Source organism: Cryptomeria japonica, chromosome 2 (genome assembly GCF_030272615.1).
Source record: "Cryptomeria japonica chromosome 2, Sugi_1.0, whole genome shotgun sequence".
NCBI classification, from domain to species: Eukaryota; Viridiplantae; Streptophyta; class Pinopsida; order Cupressales; family Cupressaceae; genus Cryptomeria; species Cryptomeria japonica.
In genome coordinates, this window is record NC_081406.1 from 206901914 (window position 1) to 206928775 (window position 26862).

Genomic DNA, 26862 nt, shown 5'->3' on the forward strand with positions numbered 1-26862 from the left:
CTAAGTATTGTACTGTTATTTAGAGGAGAATATATAATCTGACCTGTGGGTCTTTCATGCTGGGTTTTTCCTCCTTGGAGGTTTTCCCAGGGTATGCTTGTTTGTCTTCTATCATATTTCTGATTTATGTTGTCTTACTAAGTTCTGCAAATCTGATTACAATCTAGGGCACAATTTAATGCATGTTGGTTCACTAAACTACTGCAAATCTAATACAAACCAGGGCATAATTGAATAAGATAAATCTGATTATCATGCCTAGGGTTTAAATTAACACAAATAACAACATTAAGAGCAAATATCGAGAGTTCTGCTACAACAGCAACCTGCAGCAATTTTTTTGAAATTAAAGAGTTCATTAATATGTCTATTGATTTTAGACATCTACTTACCAGTCATGAAGTATATCTGTGTAAATACTCAAAAACTAGAATCAAAATATTACCTCATCTCTATAAGCCGCACATGCAATAATTCTTCTTCATTTTGAAGAACTAAGTTGATAATGTAATTTTAGGAACAGATTGAAATGATACAGAAGCAACAAAAAACTATGATTGCTACAGTTCCTAAACTAGAACTGATTACAACCCATTTTTCTACAAATTAGGGAAAATATTTTATTAAAAATTACATTATATTTTGCTACTATTATAGGAAAGTAAATGAGTGTATGAAGAACATCTGACATTAATGTTATGCTCCAGAAATCTCATATTTTCCTAAAAGTGATACCCTCAGAATGATCTATTGCTTTAAACAAAAAATAATATGCCACGGAGTTTGCTAACAAGAATTATTCCGCCATTACTTTGAGGATGATATGCTAACTACCCTCCTCCATACCAGAGCAGATTAATTGTTTTAAAAACATAGTTAACAATGTAGGAATACTAAATAATCATTTTCAAGAAATCTTCAGTTGACCAACATTATGAATCTGTATATGGAAGAAAGCTACAACAGAACCCACATAAAAACCTAGCTAACAATGTAGGAAGACTAGATAATAATTTTCGAGAAATCCTCAGTTGACACATTATGAATCTGTACATGGAAGAAAGCTACAACAGAACCCGTATTTCATCTTTCAAGAAATCTTCACTTGACCCACATTATAAATTTGTATAAACAAGAAACCTGTCAGTGCTACAGTTCCTAATCCAACATTGATTACAGACCAATTCTGCATTATCACGCAAACTAGTGCAATGAAACTCAAAGTGTGGAATCCCACTGATGTCCTCAAGGCAAGGATTTTTGTACGGTTGGACCCTCCAAACACAGTGATTGCAAGTACTACTGTCACAGTAGAGTATGCGACAGGAAATACAACATCGAAAGGAAACTCATCGAAGCAGGCAGAGCCTAGGGTTTTGGTGATAAACACTATAAAAGAGAGCAAACCAGCATAGTAAGGTATGAGAATCATCGCAAGAAATATGAAACTGTTTGTGTCTGCATGCTTTCCAATGGTATCCATCGCATTGATAGTAAGCTTGCTCAAGCTGCCTAAATATTTTCCTCCTTGCTGTGTGTTATCCTTTCCCTTCAAAAAAGAATAAAATAACCAGGATGCAATTCTTTTAGGGTTTGTTAAAGAAACCAACAACAAACAGATATAGGTAGTATTTGTTACAGAAATCAATAAAAAAAATATAGGTATTATTGTTACAGAAAACAAAATTAGGTGTAATTACAAAAATCAAGAAACAGATATAGATATAAAAATTACAGAAATCGAGAAACAGATATTGTAATTAACAGAAATCCTCTCTTGCTCATACCTCCTCCAACGGAGACACTCCAATAGAATCCATACCGCTGATAATAAGTTTTCTCAAGCTGTCTAAAACTCTTCCTCCTTGCCGTGTTATACTTTCCCTTCAAACAAATAAAGAAAATAACCAGGATGCAATTCTTTTAGGGTTTATTGTTACAAAAATCAAGAAGTATTGTTCCAGAAATCAAGAAATGGATATACATATTGATCTTTTCAAATTAAAAAATAAATTCAAATAATTTAACTATTCAGATTAAGATTAACTGTGATTATCTTAAGAAGATGAAATAAAGGATATGCCCATTAATTAATTTTAATGTTTAAACACTTCCTAATCCCCTTCAATGTATGGCTTAGAAGATGTTACCTATTTGTGCCATTTCTTAGAGGTGTGTCCCCTAATATGCCAATGCCATGTTTTAGTCACCCATGTATTAGTTGATTATTATGGGGTAGATATGAGAATTTATATTTATCCACACTTTTTATGTTGTGCAGTGGAATTTATATTGGCCATTAAATTCACAAGTGGTAGTAACCGCTTGATACCTTAAGTTATAAAAAGGAAAGAGTGTATGAACTAGGACTTGTACCAAAAGGGGTGCAAGGATCAAGTAGCGAGAAAAATATTTGTAAGTTAATATATTAAAAGTACAGCTCAAATTGTGAATAGAAGAAATTATTTTAGATAGAAAAGTTTGCACACGAATTGATATATAAAAGATTAAATATGCAAAACATGATTCTGCATTGTGATAGAGATTCCCTAGACAGATCTAAATGCACGACTCTTGCTTATACAAATTTTGAAAATCTTCGTCCCTAGGGTTATTAGATGTTACATAGAAAAACAACATATCAATATAACATGCAGCATAGATAATGCACTTCATTCAAGTAGCTAAAATTTACTTGTTGGGGTAAAAATAGTCTTGGATGTACATTTATCATTGTATGTTTTTCAGTCATGAAATAATAGCATATAAAGAGCTTCAAGTAAATATACAGAGATAGTGAAAATCTTTTCAGTATTACAAAAACTCATAAGCTTCAAGGAGACAGTTGGTCTTCTCTCTGCAAAGTCAATATATGAAAACAATATAAAATATATTTTTTTTCTAAAGGAAGGCATATTCTCCATTCAAAAGAAAACTTAACGAAGCTGGATAAGAAGAAAACAAGGATGAGGAAGGGTGAGCAGGACAACCACTCTGGGTTGTGTTGGTGCCTGCGCAAGGTGCCAAATTTTTGTTTCTGGTCTGTCAGTGGTCTCTGGTTTTGTCTGTGTAACTAACATAGGTTATAAAAAATAGTGTATGATGTAAATGAAGTATACTGCTATGGTGGGCCACAATTGTAGTTGGAGCACCCTATAGTTTGTTGTGTTGATGGTCTCTTGTTTGATAGCCGAATAGATGAATTGCAGTGAATGCTGGAAATCTCTGCCCAGTTAGGGGCTTTGAATGTACTGAGACTTTTTTTAATATATGAGTATAGCCCCGATAGCACTACATTTACTGATAAAAAAAAGTGATTTACTGGGGAGGAGCCTAAGGTCTGTATTTGATCAAGTACAATAGGGATAATATTCTTGACCAAGAGCAGTTGTAAATTGTACCTCAAATGGTATCTCATTGTTTTAATTTACCACCTAAAAATTTAGTTCCAAATTGTAGCATGGTTATTATCATTTTTTTCAGATCGGGTGAGCATTTGCCGAAATTTCAAAGCTCAGTAATTTAAAAAAGACAATAAAGAAGATTGCAGAGTTGCATCTCAACCTAAGTCACTGTGTTCGAATTCGAATTCGACTTCAGCAACAATAAAATTCGGATGTTCTTCAGCAAGGGTAAAAAATTAGAAAAAAAAATCGACATTAAATTCGCCTTATATAAAAAAAATTAAATATAAATAATATATAAATAAATTATCAAATTAGTTTAACTATTATTTTTGAAAGAGGAAAGATTTAAATTAAAATTTAATATAAATAATATAATATTTTAACTTTTCTAAGACATCTAAAGTCTATTTTTAAATTAAAAATACAAATATTGACAACATATTTAATAAATTTTAATAGAAAAAAAAGAATTTTGAAATTTGATGGAATATCAATACAAAAACGAAAAACAAAAACCTAAAAGAAAACTAAAACAGTGAAGATCCATATGCCTAAAGGTTGCGTAGGAGCTGCGGCCATTGCATCAAATTTGCTGGATCGCGTCAAATTTGCAGGGCGACACTTGTGAGAGTCTGCTCGCGTCGCCTCTGTTTGCGTCAGACTTGCCAAGCATCACCTCTAATCGCATCGAACTTACCGGGCATCACTTCTGTTCGTGTCAGAAAACCCGTAAAGGAAACTCAAGTTTTTCGAATGCATTTTTTATTGAGAAATCCCTAACCGATTTACCGTACGAATTTTAAGCCAAACTGAAACAAATTTTTTGGGTTTTTAAAAAAAATCGTTGAATTTCGAATTCCATGTATAATATTCACCGAATGCGGTGACTAAGCTCTCAACCAATGAAGCAAAAGTGATTTGCAAAAATCTTACACTTTCAAGATCAAAAATAGTAAATCTTCCACTTCCAAAACCTTTAAAATCCTAGAGCAGTTGAAGGGTGATAAGTCATGACCCTAGATTCTATACCCTCTGATTGTAGAACAGTCTGTCCCGAGAGGCATCCGAGGACCTTTCTAGAGTTTTCATTAAGAATGATTTTGCACTTTGCCACTAGTATCATGTCTTAAAGATGTAATCATTAATCATTAATGCATTTTTTGATACATCAGACAAGTATTGACTGCATTAAGCCTCATGCTAGAAAAGAAACTGTAAACCCTTGTAGTTGCTGTTTTTTAATTAACTGTAAGATCTGCTTCAAAATAAGTTACGTTTGAGCAACATGTGAGGTAATAGCAAGGATTTTGCTCTTAAATAGTGAATTTAATAACCAAAAATTGTTTAATTTAGCCAGAGTTGATGAGTTCTAATTCTGGAATTAGTTTTTTTGATGATGATGATGATGATAAATTTTTGGTTAATTACATTCATGTGACTCACTTCAGCATTCAATGCCTGTAACACGTTTGTATAATAAATGTTTTTATCTGACACACATTTTGGATAACAAAATTTGTCTCTCCATAGCATGAAACCACTTGTGAATTCCCCAGATATATGTGTCATGTCCCATCAATAAATGGAATTGCAACCATATTAATACGGTTGCAGCCATAAAACCCAGATAGCAGGGCCAACCTAGTACGATAAGAAAATAAAAATAAATAATAAAATCACATATAGGGCCGACCTGGATTGAGGAGTCAACCTAGGGTTTCGTGCAGTAATTAAGGAAAATAAAATATAAAAATAATAATAATAAGTTTATTGCCTTGGCCGACCTGTTGCGACCTTTGGTGATTTGAAAGGTATAAATAAGAGATTTGTGGATCATTAATGGCAAAAAACAATTTCTATTTAAAAGCAGATTTGCAGAAAGAAAGCAGAGCAGATGAACTAAAGGCAGAATTAGCAGATGAAATAAAATCAAACATTCCTATATATCTATAAAACCTGCATAAATCAAACAAAAATTTAAACACACATAATCTGCATAAATCAAAGGCAGAACATCGACCAGCAGCAAAAATAATAATATATGCAGCAAAATCGAATTCTGTAATAACTTCTCCGAGCAAAATCGAATTCTGTAATAACTTCTCCGATCATTGTGGACAAATTACAAGGTAATTCAGGAAAGGGAGCATTACAATTGGTATTAGAGCCTGATTCTTCCAGCATGAGGGATAAAATAGCAGATGCTTAGCCAAAGAACTTTGAAAGCCCTAGTGAGAAAATGGAACAAGAATCCAGGACCTTCATGGAGCAAACAGCCACAGCCCTACAAAATATAAATACTACCATAAATTCTCTTAGGTCACACCAAGGAAATGGGAGGGAAATTACCCCAAGCCAATATAAAAATAACAGCACATCAAGATCTACCCCTAGGATAACTTGACCTCCCTTATGTTGAGACCTTTTTACACATTGCCCCATTGCAAACGAGGACCCCCTCTTTCCTGCTTTTTGTGTCTTGTTAGTTTAGGGTTTTTGGCAATAGGTGGCAATTTTGAGCTTTCAGGAGTCCAAGTCTCAAGTTTTGATATGATCATGCCTAAATGCTATTAGGGTTTTAAAATTTTGAATAGGAACAAGTGCGTGTAAAAGGTTAAATATTTAGGTGATCCTAATTTTATCTAAGTCGGGAATTTGAGCATAGTTGAGTTTGAATGATTTTAAGTCGGTCATATTTTCGTGTCTAAGCATCAAGAGGTCCCTTAGGGGTTATTTTCTTGCTCCTAGGAGGTAATTCAAGTTAAAATTGCACTTTATCCCGATGGAATCTCTATTTTCTCACTCAAATTTTGATGAATTTGGCTAAGTCACGATGCATAATGATGAAATTTAACTTGTCTAGATGTTTTTGAGTGTGGAAATCATCAAATTCCCAATGGAAATTCATTAAATTGAAGTCTAAGAGTCAAAAATCCTAATGAGGGGCGTTTTTCCCCAAGTTTTTAAGCAAATTTCCAATGACCCATGATTTTCCCCACTCATAATCCTAATGGAGGGCATTTTTCCCCAGCTATCTTGACTTTTGTCTTGATGGACTACGTTTTTCTACCAAGGGGCCCAAATTTTGTCTAAGTGCTGGAAATTATCCTGATGACCCACATTTTTCCCCAGGAATGAAGTATGAACTTTAATGCGGATGAAACTGACTATCCTGATGAAGGTCGATTTTCCCCAAGTCAGTTGATGAGCAAATTTGATGGATTTTAGTGCGGATGATTGTCCTAATGTATGGCGAATTTCCCCCAAGTGTGTGTTATGATGATTTTTTATTCAGATAATCATCCAGATGGGGATTGATTTTCCCCAAGAGGCAATTGAGATGATTTGTGATGATTTTTCATGTGGATTTTTATCCAAACATGGGGCGATTTTCCCCAATTGGCCAAATTTGACGAAATTGAACGATTTTAAATGCAAATGTGGCTGGAATTTAATGGTTTTTGTCTTGTAAACAATTATCTAAGGATTAATAACAATTATTTAATGATTTGCAATGATCATTTAATGATTAAAATATTTTCCAGAGCCAAATCGATTTTCCCAGGCATGTTTAAAAGGCAAAGTTTTATCCCACATTGCATGTGTGGTGAAGTGTTGGGGTAAAAACAAGTTTAAAAGAGGCCAACCAGCAATATAATATTATTATATTTGCTGATGCGATTGATTGAAGACATTTTAGTGGCTGATTGGAGAGTTTCCAGCTAGGCGATTTTGCCTAACTGTCCATTGGACACCATTCTTGTGAGCTGGAGTTGCAGATTTGAGGAGATTGTTTGCCCAGTCAGACCTAGGCATTGCCCTTAGAGGAGGTTCCAATGAGTTGGTGGCTAATTAAACCACAGACAGCAGTTTTGAGGGGTGGTGCTTGTTGATGTGTTTTTTATGCACAATCAAACACAGAATAAAATACTAAGCTATCTTATCCTCTCTTGTACAAAGTCTCTCCTCTCAAATGCTATGCTTCGCAATCAAATGAGACAACTCCAAGGTTCCTATTGTCGGGTCTCGACATGTGGATAAGCTCAACGGTTGATGTGATTGCTAGTAATCCAAGGGGACTTACGTTGAATAGTTGAATACTTGAACACTAGAACTTAGATTCTAATTATTTGCTTGGAGAATAAAGAAAGGGCAAAAGACATAGGGTTTAAGAAGACTACGCTACTCCTAAGAATGCAAGAGATAATAAATGATTGGATGAGATTCAACTAACATTCTCTTCGCCATCAACAAACAACTCTACAAAGCCAGTGCAATCTCCTAAGGTAGGCATGTGATATTCAAATCACTATCAGCAACAAAGACTCCATCAAGACAATGCATATCAAAGTGTGAATAGCAATTGAAGTTAAGCTCGTTAAGAATTCTAGTTGACCACACAAGGCAAACTTACAGTCAGCAAATGGCTATTGGTATGGATATATGAATTTCATCATTAATCACTCACAATTCCTTTCATTCATCTAATCAACATGGAAACAAATGAATTGAGAAGTAGAGACCATGCAACTTATTGAAATGATACATTAATTCACCATAGCTTCAATGAAATCATATGTTCTTTACAACAAGATCTTGGCAACAATTTCTTCTTCTCCTATTCTAATCTAACTTCTAATTTCTAATCCATCTATTCTTCTATGCTTATTGCCTTGCTATTAATCTCTATATTTTTGCAAATGAGAAAACTGAGCCTTATATAGATAGCTCTTTACAATGAATGGATCAGATTGATTCACAATCAATGGCCACGATTGCATGATGAAAACTCTAATTAGGGTTTGTTACAACAAACTCCTCTGACCAATGAGAAAATTACAGTCAGGTAAAATATTGAATGTGAACCAATGAAATATGAGGGTAGGTAGCTCAAAGTTTGTGCCTTCGTAAGATGAGTCAGGTGCATTGCATCTGGACATGCTAACATGGAATTCCTTTGATTAGTGGAATAATGACTAGGATGCCATCTCAATTTGTACTTGTAGACTTGATTCATCATCGTGAATGAGTATTGAGTAATATCTCTTGATACTCAACGTTATTCAGCTTGCTCAATGTGATGATGATAATTGATCTTCTCTTATTCATGATACATCAAATAAGTTGTCTCCTCCATGCTTTAGGACCTTGACTTTGATCTTTGCTTTGCATGACTCGAGCTTGATCTTGATGTTGACTTGTCCTTGATTCCTTACTTAATCACCTGCAAAGCAAACAAAAGTGTCAAATACATAAAATACATATTAAATGTTTGATTTTGTGCTTGATATAGGTCTGACGCAATGTGAATTTTTCACACAATTTTGCCCTCAAAGTGGATAAAAGATGTCTTCAATTTGATCTTCTAATCCTCTCTCAACTAAAATCACCGCCTTCAAGTGAATTTTGATCAAATGTAATGATCAACATGATCATCAAATTGCTTCCTTGGATGATGTTTTTGAAATGAACAAGAATACTCTCTTATATAGGCACTGAGAGCTAAGGATGTGTCTTTTCACTTCTCCTTCCCATAGGCCAACTTGCATCTTAAAAAAAAACATTTTAATTTGTTTGTTGTGCTGGGCGCTCCACAATTGAAAGTCAACCTCCTAGCTTCCCTTTGCACTATTTGATCTTGGCAGCATTTTAAGGTGCCTTTGCAATTTGATTAGAGGCAGCACTTCATGACACCTTTGCATCCTTTGGTCCAGGCGGATTTTCAAGAGACCTTTGCAATCTTTGGTCCGAGGCGGATTTCTAAGGGACCTGTTGTCATTTTATGACACCCTAGGTCCATCAGTGAGAACCGATCAGAGATATGTTCTATGCAGCACCGCTGCCTCAGTTGATCAAGGAGAAAACAATGGAATCATGAAGTATGAAGTATTGTCTTGTCGGAAGTTCCTTTCCCAAGCCTTCTCTTCCTCTCTCTTTCCCGAAACTCCAGAACCTTTTCCCTTCCTTGGTCTCTTGTTCTCTTGCCCCGGAACTCCGAAACCCCGAAGTTCCCAAGTTGCTAGTCTTCCCAACTTCGGTGACCCAGGTCTCCAAAGCTCTCCCAACTTCGGTGACCCAAGCCTCTGAAGTTTCCCCCAACTTCGATGACCCAGGGCTCTGAAGTTCCCAAGTCTTCGACCCTGGAACTCCGGAACCCCCAGGTTCCCAAGTTCCTAATTCCTCAACCCCAGAACTCCGAAACCCCCAGGTTCCCGAGTTCCTAAGTCTTCAACCCTGGAACTCCGAAACCCCCAGGTTCCCAAGTTCTTAGTTCTTCTACCTCGGAACTCCGGAACTCCCAAATTCCCAAGTTCCTAAGTCTTCCCAACTTCGGTGACCCAAGTCTCCAAAGTTCCCCCAACTTCGGTGACCCAGGTCTCCGAAGTCTTCCAAACTTCTTTCTGACTGGCGACACTTCCAGATGGCGTGATCAACACTCAAAGCTTTAAATGCTCCGACAGCTTTTGTGACTTATGCACCTTCTTTTGTGGAGCCACAGGAGTGCATTTAATGTTTTTGGCAAGATTTCCATCAAGAGAGGTACAGGGCCTTGCTTGTTGTGGTGACTTATGTCATGTCTGCATACTCTGACTTTGGAAGGTCAACCAGTCCACCCTTCTCAGGGTTGCCTTTTGTGGGTATGGCTAGGTTGCTTGCATGTACAGAAGTCAAGTGCATGCACTTCCCTGCACTCCTAGACTGAAATACAGGGGTCACGATCACTCCTGTAACCAATTTTCTATATAAAGGTTGTTAAACCTCATTGTAAGGAGTTCTCTCCCTGCTGCCTTGAGCTTTCCTATGCTCTTTCTCTTCTTTTGAAGATTTGCAATTATTTTTGCATTTCTGTAACTGTAAGTTTGGCCTTTGGCCTTTGAATGAATTGAAATTACATTCTTGCCTTCCTTCAACTTATGCATGTTGTGTATGTTTCCTTACCTTCATCATAAGTGTATGTTTTGTGGTTCTTCTCTCCATATATGCTGTTGTGTTAACTTGAGTTTCTGAGTGTGACTTGTGGGAATCCTTCTCCCCTCTTGACACTTAGCAAATTCTAACCTCCATACATGCGTTTGGGTCACTCATGCAACTGAAGTTTGTGCATCTCTTGGGTATTTCAGTTGATTCCTCGTGCCATTTCGGGTGGGGAGAGGAACAATCTCTTATCTTGGTGCATCACCTCCTTTCATTTTTAGCATTTCTCTCTTCCCTTTTCCTCTTTAAGTTGTTATTGTAGTTTAGAAGTAAGAGTTGAGGTGTTGAGTTGATTCAATACCTGCACTTGGATTGAGAAGGAAGCCGGCCTTCTCCGGAGATTCAACCTCTTGCGCAAGGTCCCACACTTCGGGGTTGTTTCCATGTTTCACAAGGTTGCTAAGTTGATAGCTCAGTAAGGGTGCGAGCTTTTGTGATAACAGGACCTTTGCAATCTTGGTTGGAGGCGGCATTTTGTAGCACCTTTGTAACTTGCACACCCTTTACAATCATTTGGTCTAGGCAGCTTTTTGAAGTACCTTTGCAAGTCATCATCAAGGCAGATTTTGGAGATACTTTGCAAGTCATCCACTTGGGCAGATTTTCAAGGCACCTTTGCAACTGAAGACCTTTGCATTGCAATGTGAGACTTGATTGGCCAAATTAGATAGCTTTGCAATTCTCTTTCATTCGTAGCACCTTGACTTCATCAAAACTTCATTTGTACAAACTTGAAATTATTAAGCTAACATTTATCAAGATCAATCTTTTGAGTAAACTCGTGCCTTTGTCAAGTTTCACATCAAAACCCTAGTTCATGCTATTTCAAACCCTAAGACTTTTCTTTGCAAATTGACAACTTCCAGCAACATTAACCACATAGACAAGGTTGACAGCACAACCTCAATCCTGACTTGACAAGACATATTCATTCCTAATAGGCTAGGGCTAATAGCTACTTAACTTACCAAGCTGAGATGAACTAACTAAACACCTAATCCTAAACAAAAAGTAGGGGTCCCCATTTGCAATGGGGCGATGTGTGAAAACGTCACAACAGCGCCATGATTGGGGAGGCCACGATTTTGTTTGGTGGCTGATTACTCCATCTTGTGGGGTGATTTTATGAGTTTTGTTGAGCGCCATAGATGATTTGAAGCTGCGAACACACTCGAATCTGAGTTGGACTCCATGGCTGGGTGCTATTGTGGGTGATTCTAATCACCATTGTTGCTAGTCACTGACTGAAATGTGCATTCTAGATCTGATTTTACATTTCCAGCCTTAGGCGATTTGTTGGTAGGCCATTTTGGAGTGGTTTGGAGACATTTACTGACTAAACCATTGCTGGTGTAAGGTCTGAAACTCTATTTATTTCCAGCTACCTCCATACTTGGGCATTTTCTGAGTACAGGTGCTGATGTAAGTCTGAAACATCATTTCCAGATTTGTCTTCAGACTTAAATCTTTATTTCCAACCCTCTACTTGAGCCCAGATTTGACCATTTTGACTTTGGGAGGTAAAATTTGTCAAATGTGAACATTTTCCTATGGCTGCAACTTCCTCAAATAACTGATTTATGGAAGTTGCAAGTTGTCTTCAAACTTTGGGCAGCCATTGTTGACCTTGGAAAGGTGTCTTCAGACATTGAAAGTGAAAATCAGACCTTATCAGACCCTTTTCCAAGCATTTCCAGATTTGTGGTATACTTCCAGACACTAATTTTGACATTTTTCTGAGTATATCAAATTTGTCTTCAGAATTTGTTTTGAAATCAGACCTCACGCAAGTCTGAAACTAAGGGTTTTATGAGGGTTTTAGACCCTTTTCTTATCACATTTTCATTCTATTTTCAGAATTCTTGAAGAATATTGTTACAATTTCTGATTTTCATCCCTAAAATTGACTAAATCATAAGAAATCAGAACTTATATGATTCTGAAATTAGGTTATTCGGATAATTTTTCATGATATTGACTTCGAGTTTCCTACAAGTGCCATGTTTAAATCCAAAATCGGCATGAGGAAAGAACAGTTGAAGATAGTGCAAAAGGAATTCTATCCGGATTCCCAGTGGTCCTCCCGGTGGAAGGGAATCGCAGATGCAAACATGGAATTCCTAAATATGGAGCTGATGCGGCAGAGAATGTTTGGAATAAATAATCAACTTCCTTCTTCCCTTTCTACTAATATCATGAAGAGTGGCATATACCACACCGTTAGGTTTCCTCAATTCATACAGTACAACAAGCTTGTTCCTAGGGTGTGCAGGGCATTACGATCTAATTTCCAGGATAATCCGATCTCCCAAAGGGGTAAGGAAGTATTTTGAATTCCTCGGAGCACAGAAATGAAAGAAAGAACAAAGGATGAGTATGAAGCAAAATATAAAATGAAGGCAGATCCGTGTAAGACAATTGTGAACAAGGAATAGATGATTGAGCCAAGGCCTCATCATTCCAAGGCACCTAAAAGACTTGTGTACAGATTTCAAGGATGAATAAAGGGACCTGATATTCCTACTCAATCGAATGATGGGGATGCCTCAGGGTGCCTTGTTCAAAGGATGGATGTTTTATTTTATTCAGGATTGTATAAGAGGAACAATGGTCAATTGGGCCAAGATTATAAGCGACAATCTGGATTTTCAGTTGAGAAATGTGGAAAAGACTAGTCATTCAACATGACTTCCTACCTTGTATACCTACTTGCAAGATTCCTTACATACAAGGGATTGATATGCAAAGACGAAGTTGAGAATGGACCAAGACAGTACAGGAGTTATGAATGCTATCCACAACTTCATATGCAAAGAATCGAAGACTACAGAAGGGTGAATGATGCTTTCACTATGCATATTACACGAATGTTGGAAAGCGTCCACAAACGGTTATCCAAGGCGGCAACGGAACTAATAGAGAAATATGGATCATGGTACATACAGTTTCCCACCTTCACATACCTACGGATTCAGGGATTCAAATCTGCACCTTACAAACTTCCTAGGCATCCTATAGACAGAATGATCCTACTTGAGGTGGTGAGACAACTTCTGAAATTTGATTTCATCCAGAAGGAGAAGCATAGAACAAGGATAACTTTCCCTCTTGCAATAGGAAAGACTTTGGAAGTGTGCCACACTGTCACTGTAGCCAGTTCAATGATTGATGAGCTTGCATTTTATCGCCTTGGAACTTACAAGAGTAGAGATAAATTTGATCCGCATAAGAATGTTGAAAGAATCAAGGGAGAAAGATTCATACATGAGGTTGACATTGAAGATTATTGGGCTAATCTCAAGGATGAACAATCAGTAAGGAAGAGAATGCTGTCTAGAATGTCAATCGATTTCATGAGGAAATGTGAAATTTTTTCCATTACAGATCAGATAGTTGATGATAGTGATCATACTCATCTGCAATATGAAAATGAAGTGAACCGGCCTATCCTTTTGCCCAATTGGTCGCAGCCAGAGGTGATGGATTTGAATGTACTTATGAGAGAAGTTATTGATTTCTCCAGGGAATGGGTAGACAAGTATATGAACAAGTTGATAGAAATGGGCATCGCCTTCACCTATGAGAAAACGAGACAAAAGGAGTCCTCTCTTGAAGATGATCAAAGAACAATCAGCGATGCAAAGATATATGCAGATGAGGGGAGTCGTGCTCCTAATCGAAGGAAGGGTATGCCTAGAGAATCCAAAACGAAGGGGAAGGAGATAGTTAGTCAAACATCAAAGAAGAAGAAACATAAACCTAGCGCTCCTTTATCTCCCCCTAGTTCCTCATCAGTGAAAGAGATAGATATGCCAGAGAAAAGCAAAGAGTTTGAAGAATGCCTCCAATACAATGATTTTACCAAAGAATATTCAAGAGTTACATGAAGATGAAGAGTAGCCAAGATCTCCCACTGTCCATTAGGACGTTAGCTTGGGCAACAACGTTTATGATTTGACTAAAGACAAGGAGGAAGATGATGATGTTATCTCAGTGTTGAGAGGACTTGATCCGGAGATGTGTCTCGATGATGGGATGGAGATTTCCACCATTCACGATTGGTTGCTGCAAAGCATGGAGAAAAGGAAGAAGATGATAGGGACACAGCCCATTGATGACATTGACGACTATTTAGCCAGGAATGATAAGGAGAAAGAACCAAAGAAGGCTAAGATATTTTCAAATATAGCTAGAGATGATATAGGTGTGCGAATTGCACAAGTGGCTATCCTGATGGGTGATGTAACCAAAGATACAGCTACTCCCATGGATTATCATATCACTTTGGTTGCCCTTGGACGAACTACAAAGACACAAGAGTTCCAGGAACTCGATGATACGATCCAGGCGATCAATGCAAGATTGGATAGGGAGATAGAAAAGAAAAATATGTATAAGGAAGAGAACATGAAGCTTAAGGAATATATTGCAAGGATGAGGCATGAAGATCCCACTTTTTTCTCGCCTATCGCAGTTGATCGTGGATTTCACTTCGATCATGAGGCAACTAGGAATACACATGCAGAGTTTGGAAAATGGATTGAAGATGTGACAAAGCAAGCGGATGATTTCCTAACTTAGTTTGTCTAGGCATTTGACAGGACGTCAATGCTCGCATTTAGGATACAATATTCAGAAGGAGTTTGGCATGATTTCCAGCCAATACAAGGGAAGACCATTCCCCGCCTCAAGGTGCTAAACAAAATTACATGATGGAGATATCTATGATTTCCAGGGTTAGTATTGTTCATTGGCCATGCGGAAATCTACTTATGAGCATGCACGGAAGGATTGTGCAGAGATGGAAGGATTGATTCATGAGATTCAATCCAAGATCCTTACATCCATTGAAGAATTGTTAGGGGTAGACATCAGCCCTTCCAGCAGTCTACACTTAGAGGAATTGGGAGAAAAGATGAAGTTCATGTACTTCAGCCAGTTGGATTCTTTGAAGAAGAATCAAATTGATGATTTGGTTTCCTTGCTGATACATGTCCATATTTCACAGAAGCTTATGCCAGATTGGGAGAGTGTTTTGGATGCTTGTTCTGATGCATTGGATCTGATAGATGCACAACAGGAGGCTTTGCCCATCATCACCATAGAGGAGCTAGATTCAATTTTAGCCATGTGGTCAGATTCTTGGAATATGCTGCTAGAGAGAGGAATGCATGTTGTAATCTTCTAGAAGATTCCCTACTTGATGATTAGGCGTCATTCCATTGGATCACATGTTGGTGATTCCTTTTTTGAAGTGAACCCTAATTAAGGCAGCTTTATGGTTATGTTGGCATGATCTTGGCCCTCGATTCTAAATGAATCTTGGCCATTCATTTCTTTTGAAGCTCTATATAAACCCCATTGCCTCTCATTTGTAAGAGAGATTTTGGAGAATTGTCGTCTACATGCTATAGATTTGAATACAATCATTGAAGTTTGGTGATTTTGTTTAAGTGTTGTATGCATTTGTGGTTTTCATAGCCTCCAAGTTAGATTAGAATTTTAGATTAAAATTTGTTTCAAGCATTTAGATTGAATGAAAGAAGTGTTGAATGCATTTGTGTGGAATCCATTTAATCCATACCACTAGCTTCTTGCTGATTATAAGTTTGCCTTGTGTGGTCAAGTGGAATTTTATTGAATTTAACTTCAATTGTTGCACGTCCATTGTTATACATTGCTTTGATGGTATCAATGTCTAATGGTGATAATTTGAACATCTACGAGACTTACCTTAGATGATTGCACTAAGCTATGTCAAATTGTTCGTTGTGGTGAGAACTTTCCTAGTAGGATTCCATTGAATTGTTCATTGCCTCTTGCGTTCTAGGTTTTAGATTAGAAATTCCTAAACCCTATTCCTTTTGTCCTTTTTTTTACTAGATCAAGAGCTTACAGTGCAAAATCCTAATTCATCAACATAGCCTATTTCAATTCCATATTCATGAAAAGAACTCCAAGTTTGAACAATTATGTAAGTCCCCAATTGAAAACAACATATCACATAAAACCATTGAGTTACCCACATGTCAAGAACTGATTGTAGAAACCTTGGAATCGTCTTAGTTGATCAAATATTTAACGTCTAAGGTGATTTTACTCAAGAGAGGGTAAAATAGTTTGGTATTTTATTTTGTGTTCATAAGTACATAAAACACACATCAACACCTTCTTAACAAGGGAAGGGTCAACAAGGGAGGAAGAGGAAATAGATGTACAAATCCCTGATTGGGATCATCTTGCTAAAGCATATGCAAGACTTCATCTAGAAGTTAAGAGAAGTATTCCTTTTACCGCATATTGTGAGGCTAGAACCAAGGGTACACAAAGAAGACGAAGAAACCAAACTAATAGGGAGTTGCAACACAAGGTAGGCAAATTGACACTCCCAAAAATTGATGGGTCAAATAAGATCACAATCCAAGCGTGGATGCAAAAGCTTGATACATACCTGTCTCTAACCCAATGCTAGAAGAGGATGCCATTAAATTTGCCATATTACACCTAAGAGTAGCCCATGAATGGTGGTACCATGGATTGGTCACCCAAAATCACCAAAACATAAAACTCTATGATGCCTTAACTGAAAAACTAATTGAGAGGTTTGATTAGAAGCACCCCCAAAAATAGTTCAAAAAGTTAACAAGAACAAAGAAAGAGGTGTCCATTGAAGATCGCGTGGCTGAGTTTCAAAGACTATCCATCATGGTACCGGAATATCAAAAAGCAAGCTCATCTACTTGTTTATAGAAGGATTGTCGGATGCCACCCAAGCTCTAGTAAGTGCCTTGGATCCAACTAGACTCCAAGAAGAAATCCTTAAAGCCACTGGGCTTGATGCTACCCAAACAAGAGAAAAGGGATACTCTAAACACACAATATCAAAAGCAAAACCTTTTATGATAAGGAAGGGCATAAGAGAACCTTTATCTGTAGAGATGATGTGATGACTTAAGAAGCAAGAAGTTATGCTTCCAATGCAATGGAAAATGGAGGCATGGGCATATTTGTGAACAAGACAAGGGTAGAGAGAAAAAGGTGTGCTACAAATGCAAAGATGAATGGACACATGGGCACATTTGTAATCTAAAAGATCTCAAAAAGAAAGAGGGAACCAAGATATTTATCTGGGAAAAGGAGCCAAGTCCACACTATAGAAGCAATATCCAATAAAGAAAGAGGAAAAAAGGGAGAAGAAAACCCAAACAAGAAAATAAGGCACGATGAATGAGATCTTAAAATCATTCGATCAAAGGAATTAGGGACAATAAACAAATGGAGCTTTGTGGAGGAACAACTCTAGTGCTTACAACACCGTTGCATCCTCAAGATCTAAAAACAAATTATCAAGTCAAATTCCACAATTACAAATAAATAGTAAAATAAAAAATTGAAACTTTTACCCCAAGGGATGGAATTGGTCATAGTTGGATGTTTCTACCTCTTGTGGGCCAAGTGATGAATTTATTGCCCCATGGGATGGAATTGTGGGCCAAATGATGAATTGATTACCCCAAGGGATGGAACTGGTCATAGTTGGACGTTCCTGCCTCTTGTGGGCCAAGTGATGAATTGATTTCCCCAAGGGATGGAACTGATCATGGTTGGATGTTCCTGCTGCTTGAGGGATGTGAGGCAAATGGCCATGATTTGGATGTGACACGCTCTTGGGCTTAGTTGGGTTGGGCAGTTTACTGGCACCCTTTCGTGTTTCTTACTGAACTAAGCAATTATTGGTTATATAATAATTAGCTAGTCATAATGTTGAGCATATTCTACTTATTCACTAAATGCTCATTATTTCTTATGTTCATGTGTATTCTTTGTGTCTTCATGTGTATGCTCTGTGTTTTTATGTGTATGCTTCATGTATGGTATGTCTACTCCATGAATATCTATGATTATTGTAAACATGTTCCTATCATCATATGATTTCTATTTTTGGTTTTGAACGAGAGTGAAAGAAACTTACAAACCACACCAACTCTAGATTCTGTTGTTACAAGTTAGTTCAAAATTGCAACTTAAGATTTCATCAACGTTATAGAAGCTAATTATACCACAAGAGCATCAGTGTAGGGATTCGCATGTCGAAAAATTGGATAAAGTGACATTGCTCAAAGACGAGCAATATTGGGAAGGGTGGACTGTCATGCCCCATCAATTAATGGAATTGCAACCATATTAATAGGGTTGCACAAAACCCAGATAAGCAGGGCCAATCTAGTAGGATAAGAAAATAAAAATAAATAATAAAATTGCATATAGAGCCGACTTAGATTAAGGAGCCGACCAAGGGTTTTGAGCAGCGATTAAGGAAAATAAAATAATAATAATAAGTTTATAGCCTTGGCCGACTTATTGCAACCTTGGATGAAGAGGTCTAATTTGAAAGGTATAAATAAGAGATTTGTGGACCATTCAAAGAGTGAATTAATGGCAAGAAAACAGTTTCTATTTAAAAGCAGATTCGCAGAAAGAAAGCAGAGCAGATTAAATAAAAGCAGAATTAGCAGAGGAAATAAAATCAGACATTCCCATATATCTATATAACCTACATTTATTGAGCAGAACAGAATAAGGAATCAAATAAGAAATTCAAACACATAATCTAAACATTGACCAGCAGCAGACATAATAATATATGCAGCAAAATTGAATTCTGTAATATCATTGTGGGCAAATTACAAGGTAATTCAGGAAAAGGGACATTACAATATGTTTGCAATATCAACAAATACACCCAAGAAGAGTTTGTAAAAATTGTAACCCTAGAAATCATGTGGGTGTGCAAAAGCAGCTAGAAATTTACAAAGAAACCTAGGCTACTATCCAAATGCAATGATTAGATAAACATGCATATTACTTAAGTTGATAGATGATTGAGCACTTCTACAAGAAATAGTTCCCCAGACGTATCAGACAGACTACTCTGGAACTGAAGGAGATTGCCAATGGAAAACTTCTCTGGGATAATGTCCTATGAATCAAAATCATCAAACACCATTTACTACACCATGCACACTTTTCAGGCTATATTTTTCAAAGGTTGCCATTAATTTCCCTTAAGTAATGAAATTGCAATACTTAAATTTCTTGTATGTACTAAGACTTTCCAGTGACAACTACAAATCATATAGAAAAGGAGAGAGTACTAAATACTCACCTTCATAAGCTACTCAGGAACCTGCTGCATTTCTTGACCTTTAAATAGTGCTTCTCTTGGTTTACCATCCTTTGTTTCCTACAGATATCATTGCAAGACAATCAACATACAAGAGTGAAAGTCATCTATAAATCTAGACATATTAATCACAGCCATCATGTCATCTGGTAAATAGGAAATCAATGTAAATAACTTGGCATAACAGAAAGTGAAATGCTTATAGAGCCAAAACAGAATTACATAAAATAGGCAGCAACAAGATAAGGGAGGTAGTGGTCCCAAAATAAGTTGATCGGTACTATATGACTGATAAATTACCATATGATGTAAAATCTGAAGAGGCATGCCTGATCCCTTTTAATTCTATAAATCCTATTAATAGAATTGATAAGAAATGTCTACTATAGAGAAATATTTCGTCTATACTCAAAGTGGTATGTTAAGTCCAAAATCATGTCAAGAACGGTACCCACAAAAGCAATTGTGGAAAAGAACCATACACATGCTCTATCACTTAAATTGTATAAATTATTAAATCCTATTAAAATTTTTGATGAGAAATATCAATTGTCCACGATAATTTTCTTTGAGATCAAAGTGAAAGAAGATACCCAATAAAAAAATTGGTAGCCATAAACTCAACGGGTAGAATTTGACATGACAACAAACAGACAACACATAATATAATTATTTCTATCCATATCTCAATACATGCAGTCCCTATTCTTACCAGCTACAAGGACCACACTGGATATAAGTACAGTAGATTAAAATTTTAGATATGTGAATTTGTGACCAAGTATTTACTTCTGACAATTCAATGTTTGCTTTTCCTATGCGATAACATCTTTCAGGAAGTTTGAAAAGGATGCAAATATAGTAATCATTTTATCATGTGCCAAATACAAACACTGTTGAAAAACAATATATTTTCGAAAGGAGATGATAATGTGTCCAGCATTTTAATAATCTCAACAGAAGATACACCTCGTTGTTCAAATACAGATACAATGTGTCAACTGTCAAATACAAGCACAGTTAAGGTACTACCACATAAGTAGAGGAATCCTTAAAAACCTTCAAACTTCCAAGAATATCAAAAGAAAAATTCATACTTTACTAATACTTATTTTAAATTAACTACTAAGAACAATCTTTCTTTGCTAAGACCATTCTCAAGTGCAATATCAATCAGCTGCTGGCTAACAAGAACACAGATTCTAATCAAATAGTACCTAACATTTGGAATTCTCAACTGGTGAGAGCTGTCATAGAATCAAATTCCTAACTTCTATGTGGTAATATCTAATTTGAAGTAGTGGCCTGGATTGTCAGAAGTTAATTAGCTGAACTTCAATTATAATACTTTGAACTGGCATGAAAATCAATGCAGATTGACAAATATTGAAATGATTCAGATTTTTAGTGGACCAAAGAACTCTTGTTCTTTCTAAGTCTTGCACCAACAGAAATTTAAGTTAATGAAAAGCACCTGATTCGCTTTAGAACTCTGTCATCTCTTAATATGTTGTCAATTGACTCAATTCTTTATGTATTTTAATTGTGCATTATAATATAAAATTTCAAAAAAAAGGAAGTGATGCAGGAGTATTTTAGAAATCAGGCAATCAGCATCAACCACAAAAAATCATCACAAAATTTCAAAAATAGACATTTTGTCAAAAATTTGGCTTCCCCATGTCATGGTTTGAGTAATTCAAAAGGAAGTTGCCACATCTTAAGACAGGTCTATAATAGGTCTTCAGTCAATAATCATAAATATATATTTAGATTTGGGTAAACAGCAGTCTTGTTTGTGTGAATTTTTCCTTGATAGACTCCAACAACTCCATGAGCACAAGATTGTTGGAGAAATCAAAGAAAAAAGAAAGTCTTTAAAACAAAAAGGAAAAATTATTTTATTGATTTATGGAAGAATGAGTGCAGGATCTAGATAATTTTTTCATGTATATTCAGTTTGTTTTTCAATTGTTTGATGAAATGCCTATTTTCCAGATAACATAACAAATGAAAAATTTTGGATTTGATTTGAGAAAATATTTTTTTCTTAATAAACAAAATTGAAACAATATATGTAGATCAGTCTAGATAGCTATGCCTCCAGAACATGGTGAATTGGTTAAAATGTTTGCATTTCATATATTGTAAGAATGTTGGCTAATTAACATCCCAATTATCATATGCCCTTGACTTACCCACATTAAAATTTAAATGATCAGAAAATGTAAATTTTTATGTATTTAATACTAAATCTATAAAAATCCAAAAAAAGTGATATTAGAGCTGGTGGTTTTGCCAACATTAAGAACTGTTGTACTTTCTAAATTGAGACAACAGAGATTATAGTTGTACAAAGTATAGAGATTCCCTAGGAAATTGCAGTCGGGAGTTCGGCCAATAGCAATCACTAATATTTCACTAAAAAAATTTTCTTTGGTGAGTGCCCGCAATAATAATTGAAGTCTAGAAAAAGGGTTGTGGGTAACAGTAGATTCGACTATTGGTTGAGATAGCATTTGTCTACGTTGCTGTTGAATTTTACTCTAGAAAGCTTATTGGTTGAACCATAAAAATACATATCTGTGTTTCAAGGTTTGTGTTTGGAGCTCTCAACTGATGAGAGTTGTCATAGAATCAAATTCCTAATTTCTATGTGGCAGCATCTAATTTGAAGTAGCAGCCCAGACTGTCAGAAATTAATTAGCTGGACTTTAATTATAATACTTTGAAATGGCATGGGAATGAATGCAGATTGACAAATATTGAAATGATTGAGGTTTTTTGTAGACCAAAGAACTCTTGTTATTTCTAAGTCTTGCACCAACTGAAATTTAAGTTAATGAAAAGCACCTGATTTGCTTTACAATTCTTTCATCTCTTAATATGTTATCAGTTCTTTATGTATTTTTAAGGAAAATCATTGCATTTACCTGGCAAAAACCTTATTCAGGGTTAAAGCCATTAATTAGGGCTTAACTTGGAAGCAAAGTTGTCCTCAAAGTTAGTACTACATAAGAAGGAAAATATTGGTTCTAAGACTCACAAGAAAACATTGTTGACTTCCAGACACCTGGTATTCTTCAAACAATGGTCATGAGCCCTTCTATTATAGCATAACCAATGCATACACACATGGACATAAAAGTATAGTAGTTTTTTTTTTATGAAATGCAGTCACCATGTTTTAATATAAAATTTATTTAAGTCTTTGATTTTCCAAAATATACATATATTACTGGTAAAACTCATGTGTTTGGTTCTTTGAAATCAACCTACTATTCATGTGTTGGGAACAAATTTGTGGGCAAAATGTGCCAAATTTTGACAAATTCCAGAATAAAGGGTCAATGGAGTATGACTTGAAATGTTGAACTCTGTCAACTCTTAGTTATTCAAATCAGTGTTTTACGAGGATGCGTCCCCCCAAAAAAAACCCGTGTCCCCTATAGGGGGACATTTCCGAGACTTGGGGACTTGGGAAAACATCCCTCCACAGCACCACCACTTCCGCCACCTCTGTCGGGGACGCTGCTGGGTCGCTTGCTATATGGCACAAACCATTACATACTGATTGCAACCTTTAACTTCTTGAAAACTAGTTGGCCTTTCAAGGGGCACTCACAGAGAAGTTATATTACAGATTTTGCCTTGAAGATTTCAATTCACCTCTATTTTTATATCATCACTGCCCCCCACCACCGCTCCACCTCTGTTCTCCCACCGTCCCCAAATTTAGGCCCTTGGTCCCTTGGTCCCTCGGTCCCCTGCCAGGAAACTCCATGGAACTATGGAACTTATTTTCCGAGAAATTCATTTTCCATCTCCACTGTTTTGTACTGGTTCAATGTAATGGGCTCAAGCAGATTAACTTGAATTGAGCTCTGCCTCATTCGTCTGCGGAGAGCTGTGAGTGACTTATCTGTTTTGCTCTGAAAACTTCCTCCGTGTGAGTGATGTCCCTTTGAAGTTTGAATATCTCAATTGTATATACCTACAACTTAAGATTTTCTTTTATCTTTGCTCCCAACAATTCTCTATTTTTTTAAATCCAATTCCTATGTTTAGAGGTGAAAGGGGCATTATTTTCAAATGGCAGTTCTTATTGAAGCCACTCTTAATATGCGTCTTTTAAAATATCTCAGAAAACTGAGCAAATGCAATTAAAATTTGTTTCCAGGCGTAGTGAGAGTAATATTTCAACTACCTGTAGACACCTAAAAATGGTCAACCCTTGTGAAGTCATACTTTAACATTTACGCATTGCCTCATTTTAGGTTTTTGCGTCGCATTAACATTTCTCCTATGATTCGTACTTGGTTTTTATCATTTGCGAGCATCGAGTCATTCTTCTACATTCTTCATTTATCTCGCTCTCGAATTTGGTCTTGTCGACAACACTATCCAATCATGATTTTGATCAATTTTATCTTATTGCATCAATGTGCGTGCTTATTTGTCATCATTTTGGACATCGTCAATCCTAATTAGGGTTTTGTCCTCCTATCAATCTTGCGATCGATTTGTCATTGATCGTTGTACTCTTATCAAGCTTGTCGATTTATCATCAATCCGTATCATTTTCAATCTTGTCGTTTAACGATCGATTTGTCATCGGTCGTTGTCATGTTCAATCTTGTCATTTTGCGATCGATTCGTCATTGATCGTGGTCATTTTCAATATTGTCGTTTTGCAATCTATTTTGTCATCAATCCTTGTCATCTTGTCAATCTTGTCATTTTGCGATCGATTTGTCATCGATCATTGTCTGTCTCAATTATGTCAATTTGGATCAATTTGTCATTGTTCCTCGTCAATTGGCGTATTTTATCAATCAAATCATTTATCACATTGGTCATTTATCGATTCAAAATCATGATCGATATCAATTATCTTCAATCAAGACCTAATTGTCATTCTCGCATTGCTAATTTGTCTTCTAGGGTTTTATGATTTAATCATTTAACCTTGTGTGTCATTTCTTCCTTTAGGATTAATAAATTATTTATTTATCCTAAGTCTTCTCATTGCAATTAAATGTTCATTTAATTGGCTAATTATTCCTCTTTGTGAATTAATTAATAAATGAAAGATTATTAATTAATTTACCTAATTCCTAATTTCTTAATTCTCTAATTTCCTAATTTTCTAATTCCTAATTTCAATTTCCTCCTATTTCTCTCCTAAATTCATGGAAATGACATGTCAATTTGTCATAAATTTGTCATAATTGACAATCAATCAATTTTGACATAGAAGTTGTCATAATTTGTCATAAATTATCAATCAACAAATTTTGCATAGAAAGTGCATAATTTGTCATAATTGACATAATTGATTTGCAATTTCCATTTGAATTGAATCATGCTAATCTTGTCATCTCTCCAATTCTTCTATAAATTGGATGATCTTCATCAATCAAAGCTAATTGATAATCAGACTATCAAATTTACGCTTCTAGTACTCTTGATCAAAAATCTTGTCTACTTGCTTTCAATTATGTGTGTGCACTTGTAGGTGAGATCCACAACCAAATCATTTGAAGAGGAAAGAAGAACAATGGAGCAGCATGAAGGAGCATTCAAATCACATCTTTGGTTTGCATAATCTTTGCTTTTGAATGTTTTTATTTCATGTCTGTATTGAGTGTTGTTTAGGATAGATCATTGCAGTTATGCTTTTGTGATTAATATTATGTTTATCTTGTCTTGTGATGATTTCCTATTTCCTAACGTACACTACCTAATAGTTGTTTGGCCTAGTGTAAGACAACTTTCCTGAGAATCATGCTTTCATTTAACAGATAACAACAGAATTGTTTTAAAATGAAATAAAACGCGACAAAAACAATGATCGGCCGCGTACAGATTTTGAAAAATATAACTCACTCAGAGTATGGCAAGTGACTCAACTAAATATTGTGCACAAATTTTGCCTTGATATTCATGATGCCAATGAGCGAATTGGGCAGAGCTTACAGAAAAAAATTATGAAACCCTATTGCGAAAGAATTTTTTTTAAAATGAGAAACCAAAACCAATCTCCTTTCAGCTTCTGCTTCAATCAAATTGCATATTAATCAAAAGTGGATCTGAAAAGATTTCACGCCTGCACAAAGAAATCCTATTTGATTCGGAGATCTGAATACTAAATGCAAATAAGATTTGTTTTCGAGCGTGAAGATAGGAATGTTTAACTCGTAGAAGGCAACCACCTGTACCAGTAAACAAGACTGAAAAACTATTTAACGGCAGTCTGTTTCCGACAGGTTTCAGATTAAAACCCCACATAATGTATACCCTATTGAGTAATAAAAATAAAGTCCTATGTAAGTAATTAACATTCTTTATATATAGCTTCAAATTCACCCTAATTAATTATTGGACAAAACAACACTCTTTAATATGCACTCTACAGTCAATTCAACCCATAAACAGATGACGATTAGATTACTTTGACCACTCAATTGCCCAAAATAATTTTAAAAAAGAGAGAAAAAAAGAAACAGAAAGAAGTAAAGATGTAGGAAAAATAAAAACCCACCTCCTATCATCTTCATTGTTTATTTCTGTTTCAGACGGATTTAAAAAACCCACATAGACTGAATTCCCAGCATACAATGTGAAAAGATCGCCTCAGACGCACAAATCCAGTCGAACACCAGACTTCTTGAGTGCCGAAGCGTATAGACAAAGAGACCAATCTAGAATTTAAAGGCCTCGGAGAACATCCACGGCCGCAGAGGTCTCACAATTACGCACTTAAAATGTATAAAAGGTGGCATACCAAGCAACTAAAATATCTATATTTTTTTTTAAAAATTAAAAATTAAATTAACGTTGAGAAGACAATCTTGATCATTTTCTTATAAAAAAATAAAGATATAGATCATATGCATCTTGTAAAAATAAAAATAAAAATTAATTAAGTGTGCACTTAAAATGTATAAAAGGTGGCATAGCATCTAAAAATATAGAAAAAAGTGGTATAATCCAAAAAAATTGAAGAAAAAAATTAACTAAAAACTAATTAGGTGCGCATTGTGTGGAATACAATGTAAAATTAAACTTCTTGAGTAAGTAAGCGATCAGACCCTAGAACAATATGGGAATTGAAGGCCCCATAAACCATCCACACCGATAAATTGGGTCGTGAAGAAATCTCATCAGCCTTCACTTAAACACACCTATATTTATAGACAAGGAGAACTACAAACATTGATAATCATAGTCGGTAGATATGTTCATGTTTGTTTTACAATTACATACTGTAGACGTATAAAAATGACCACATTC

At 35.9% G+C, this 26862-nt stretch overlaps 1 long non-coding RNA gene across 1 annotated transcript; it reads right to left on the reverse strand.

The window, feature by feature from the left end:
* Positions 1-888: 888 nt before the first annotated feature.
* LOC131040337 (uncharacterized) lies at positions 889-26322 on the reverse strand. The gene is made up of 4 exons (XR_009104813.2): positions 26111-26322; positions 19549-19626; positions 1788-1884; positions 889-1549 (listed from the first exon to the last, which is right to left on the reverse strand). It is a non-coding gene; the product is annotated as an uncharacterized LOC131040337 (long non-coding RNA).
* Positions 26323-26862: the final 540 nt, after the last annotated feature.